Genomic DNA, 5,509 nt, shown 5'->3' on the forward strand with positions numbered 1-5,509 from the left:
TGTGTGCGTGTGTGTGTGTGTTGAGGGTCTGATGGAACGAGGTTAAGATTTACGCTGTCGGGCACAGCATGCTAAATCCATCAGGCAAGAGGAAGAAAGATAGGAAGAGCGGGAGATATAAAGGGGTTTCCCGAGGGGTGTGAGTGTGTGTGTGTGTGTGTGTGTGTGTGTGTGTGTGAGATCCTTTCTGTGGGGTCTGACGGTGAGAACTGGGTCATTTGGTCCACTCGGGGTCAGTGGGTTTGGATCTTGAGAGTTGTGAACAAACACTCTGCAGATGTACGACTGACTCACAAACACAGAGGATATTTAAGCTAGCACACGACCTCTGTAAGCACAACACTCGCTGACTTACACCATCCTCATTCTTCAACAAACAAAACCTCTTGAGCTTCTCTGAGATTTAAAGGCGCAACACAAATACAGCAGAAATCCAGTCTGTCCTATGAGCTATAACCAGAGTATGCTAACGTTAGCATGCTAACGTTAGCATGCTAACACGACAATGCAGGACACAGGTGATTGCAGCTCAAGTTTGTCCACCGCTTGTGCTTAACGCTGCTGTGCGTTCTAATTCATAAAACGCCTTCGTGTGAACGCGAGCGGAGAGGGGTCTGAAGGAGAGAGGAGGCGTGGCCAAACAGCAGTTTGTTTTGGGGGCGCCATCTACTGGATCAAAAAGTCGCACCGTTTAAAGCCGATCGACTGTGGTTACTCTGTTTGCTGAGCCTCCTGATCGTCCTGATCACTTACTGTGGATTGTGACAGAAGTGTTTTTGGAACCGGGACGAGGTTATAAATACATGACATGCTTCTTTGTCTGTTTAAAGGCATAACAACAAAGATCGCATTGTTACGATAGACAGCTGTGGGATTCATGCAGAGAGCTGTAACTGGAACACCGAGTGATTGATTTCTACATGATATGCTCATGAACAATAAGCCACTCACAGAGAGTTTACTTCAGTCCTTTATTTGTTCCTTTGCTTTGATCTCAGGGCGAGTCTTAGCGAGTGAGTAATAAAAGACACTGTGCATTTCTTTATTCTTATATAATCTGGTTTATTCTGGTTTAATTTATCACCCGATAGAGGTTAAACATCCACACGGTTCTAGCAACAAAAATACAAGGCCTATATTCACCAAGCTTGGGTTAAAGGTTTGATTTAATTGTGCAATTTATCTTTGACGCCTAGTGTTTGATATGGGTACTGCAGTCAGAATTTAAATCAGCACAGAGAGCTGGCTCCGCCCCCTCCTCTCTAGAGTGGATGCTCACACAGGTCAGCATGTGGTGCACACTGTAGCTTCAGTGTTTAGCCAGCTCTGCATGTGGTGGACACTGTAGCTTCAGTGTTTAGCCAGCTCTGCATGTGGTGGACACTGTAGCTTCAGTGTTTAGCCAGCTCTGCATGTGGTGCACACTGTAGCTTCAGTGTTTAGCCAGCTCTGCATGTGGTGGGACACTGTAGCTTCAGTGTTTAGCCAGCTCTGCATGTGGTGGACACTGTAGCTTCAGTGTTTAGCCAGCTCTGCATGGGTCTGTAAAGCTTTCTGCGTTCTAACCTCTCTCCATGTTTCATCTCCAACATTGATCCTAGTTTGAGCAGCTTTCTGCTGCTGGAGCTTATTAGAAACATGCAGAGGCTTTTTAGCTCGGGTACAATCACTTCTATCTGAAGCAGTTCCACTGCCCGGGCGTCCAAAACTTGCTTGCTACTAAAACGGTATGGTTGAATGTGTTTTAAAGTGCTGTGCTGTATTGTGTTTGTCTTCTTGGGGAATAAAGGTTCAATTCATCTTTCCACTCTTCAGCCTCTTCGAAGTCCTCTTCCTCACCTCAGGAGCTCTTTTTAAGTTTTATGAATAGTTTCCACGTTTTTTTTAGGATCTGGTCTTAATCTTTAGAAAATGAAAAATGTAATGATCCTCAACGTTTATTAGAGTCATTAGGAGAAACTCTCAGTAGAAGAAAGCTTCATGAATATGAACCCCTGACACTCTTTTCAAACGTTGCTCTGAAAATAATGAAATATTTTTACAATCTTTTCAGGGACAGAAATACAGATTCTTTTTTTATTTTTTTATTTTTTTTAATGGTTTCACAAGAAAGTGCCTCGTCGGTCTCAAGGCTGTTCTTTAATGAACCTAAGTGCATGATCCTTTGAATTCAAAATGTTGCTCAGTCCTTACTTGGATTACAGTGAGCACTCTCACTTTAAGTCTCTGTGGTAAGCAGGCACAATAAGGAGGTTAAATGAGGTCACTGGTTCTAAAATGATGCTACTCCCTTCAAGCACAGGATGTGCAAAGTGCGTCACAGACAAGTTTAAGGACACAAATAGATCCACTGACACCGATCGTGAAATAGCCCGGCGAAGCTTTCCAAGGAGCCCACAGGGAAACCACTGGGCCAAGCAGTGTCCTATGTTTGGTTTCAAAACACATGAGGGCGACGCCACAAACTGAAGACAGTCTGCGGCTGTCTAGGAGCCGCTGTAATAACTCGGGGCAAGGTTATCATTAAAATGTTTGGGACGAGTTTGACTGGAAAATGCAGGAATTACACGGGCTGACGAGACTTCAGGACATCGTCTGCGTGGCGTAGAAGACGAAGCGTTGAGATGTGGAAACCGATTTATCTGAAGAATATTTTACTACTCTTCGTAAAGTCTGGAGGACGGGAGGTCAGCATCCTAACGCGTGTTTTCAAAAGAGCTCACGTGTACTTCTAACATGCAGTCGGAGCAGCAGCAGGTGAAAAGTGAAGCTCACGCAAGAGCGCAAAAAAAAACAAAAACAAAAACCCTGCAGATCTTGAAGCTGCGACAGGTCAAAGAGCAGCAGCTGCAGCCGGGTTGAATCCTCGTCCACAGGTCGCCATGTCCTGATGCTTCTCAAGGACTTCAGCATTTTGTCATGTCGACGAAAAGTTACGTTTGTGTCTCTTGAGTGCAGAGGAGACGAACGCAGAGGAGACACTGTCTCAACTGCACAAATAAGTTCCCTTTGTTAGATGTATCGCTGCAATGCAGACGGTCTCTCTCTCTCTCTCTCTCTCTCTCTCTCTCTCTCTCTCTCTCTCTCTCTCTCTCTCTCTCTCTCTCTCTCTCTCTGAAATGTTTACTCTAAATGTCCTGAACACAGCGTATAATTGTTGTGCTTTAGGCGTCGTGACCGAGTCGTTGAGGTCATCTGACGGAGGACACACAGTCAAAGAACTGAGATGGAGCACACGTGTCATCATGTTGGAGCGTGTGTGTGACCGTGCTTATGAACAAACTGTAGTCCTTAGTCAACACCCCGGGGTTAAAAGGACTACAAAAGGGGTTATTGAAGGATTATTCCCCCGCTAGAAGTGATGAACTACTTTAAAGTCTTGACTTACAGTCTGCTCACATTTCAGCCTGCGTGGGGCGCCGGGCGCCTAGTGGTGAGTTCATGCGCTCCATGTACAGAGGCTTCAAGTGCACAGCACAGCCCGGGCTCAACTCCGACCTGTTGCTCCGTCACCACTAAATTGGCACCGACTCATCTGAAGGTAGCAGATGGTTAGCTTGCGCTTCATCTGACTGCTTAAAAAAAACAAGGTGTGCAAGCACGACCACTCGACCCAGACCAAAGTCAGCAAAGGCCTGATGATCTGATAGTTCAGGTGTGTTCAGAGTGTGCGTTCAGGAGGACACGCCGACAGACGTCCGTCCAACACTGCTTTAAAGTGGCGCACTGAAAGGCGTTTGTTTTGTTTTGTTGTTGTTTTTTAAGGTCACAGTCTCATGATATTATCGATCATGGATGGAAGCGACACCACGAGCCTGTCCAGCCATCAGTCAGTTGATAAAAGGAGACGATGAGCTCTGACTCTGTCTCATAACACTCGGTCAATGTGACTCACATTTAGCCGACGGCCTGCAGATAAATGTCACATACAAGGATAACTCAAGTGTGCACTTTTTTTTTTTTGTCTTTTCAATGGGTTTTTTTTTTATCGCTTGTTCTTAATACACAAACATGACAGTAACAGTATGAAAAGATCAGTCAGTAAGATGTGTAGAGGCGTGTGATTGGTTCATCAGATTGGTACCTCGTGGCAGACATTGGTGGAATTTTTTACAGGCTTACAAACTAGCTCTTTCTTTGTTTTTCAGAGAACACGGGTTATTAATTTCTCTCAGGACCTAAAGACAACCTCAACTTACTCTTCTGATCATTTACAACCCGTGCTAATAATCAGCATTAGTCCAGTCAGGAAGAGATTATTTATAGTAAGAAAATCCACAGGCATGTTTTGGGGGAACATTTGAGAGTTTTTAAACTTGTTGAAAAAAAGAGGATAAGATGACATTTAAAGTACTGCGTGTCTAATCTGACCGTTACAGCCATGATGGCCAAAGAGACACACAACGGGGATGTTACTCACATTGTCACTGTAACTTTCAACTGTACAAACACACACACACACACACACACACTGGAGCCACTCAGCATCGTGGTAGCAGGAAGCTCAGAGCTCAAAACACGGAAGCTGGAGGAAATGCCGCTGCGCTGTCAGACTGCAAACAGACACAACAGAGAGCCAGAGCTTCAATCAGATCGGCCACTGTTATCAGAGCACAGTTATTATCTCAGGAGGGTCAACATAAACCCAACTGCCTCATCCCTTCCCCTGGCAGACTCCATCATGTCTTTTTATAGCGCTGACTGAAGAAGCATGAAGGAGCCCAACACAGATGTTTAGGCTGCTGCTACAGGTGATGACACAGTCATGTCTCATATATGCATAAAACATGACAAACAACGAGGCTTATCAGTGCATCACTTACACATCACTGCAGACGATAAGAGTCCTTTCAAAAATAAACACACAACAACTGACAGGAGAGCTGTCACACATACACACATGCTGCACTTGATCAGACAGAATTACTGGTTAAAGTGAGAAGTGAAAATCTACTGAATATTTAATTGAATAAGGAAACGGAGTGACTGTGGTATAATTAGACCGAGAATCATAAGTGAAAGCAAAACGTGTGACCAGATGTCCCTCTCTCTCTCCCCCGATTAGATTACATGTCCCCTGAAAAGCTTTATATTATATTTACAGTGATTTCCATTCACATTGCAGACACCTGTACGCCTTCCTTATAATAGTCATTCTCCGTCTTGGTGAGCTCTTCAGACAGGACAGGAAACAGGTAACTCTGCTAAAACATTTCGTATTTCTCTATTTATTCAAACTTACCTGAGTGCGTGTTGAACAAGCGGCTCCATCCGGCCGAACACTCTCTGAGCGCACTGACAGACTCACCTCAGGTCCGCCGAGCGGAGAGCTCTGACCACGCCCACTTATGGAATCCACCAATGGCGTGGCAGTTGACGTTTAAGTTGGTGACCAATCACTTTGACGCGTTTAAAACTAGATAGATAGATAGATAGATAGATAGATAGATAGATAGATTGATTGATTGATTGATTTGTAACTTAAATCAAGAAACCAAAGGAAGCGAAG

General features: G+C 44.5%; 1 protein-coding gene across 1 annotated transcript in view; it reads right to left on the reverse strand.

Annotated features, from left to right (window-relative positions):
* The window catches only part of pik3r6 (phosphoinositide-3-kinase regulatory subunit 6), a 38,828-nt gene extending 33,432 nt beyond the window's left edge, over positions 1–5,396 (reverse strand). The window contains exon 1 of the mRNA XM_079337609.1: positions 5,243–5,396. The gene's annotated coding sequence lies outside the window, so the exon portion shown is untranslated. The remainder of the gene's footprint in view (positions 1–5,242) is intronic.
* Positions 5,397–5,509: the final 113 nt, after the last annotated feature.

The sequence above is a fragment of the Symphodus melops genome (genome assembly GCF_947650265.1).
Source record: "Symphodus melops genome assembly, chromosome: 2".
In the NCBI taxonomy this organism is placed as follows: domain Eukaryota; kingdom Metazoa; phylum Chordata; class Actinopteri; order Labriformes; family Labridae; genus Symphodus; species Symphodus melops.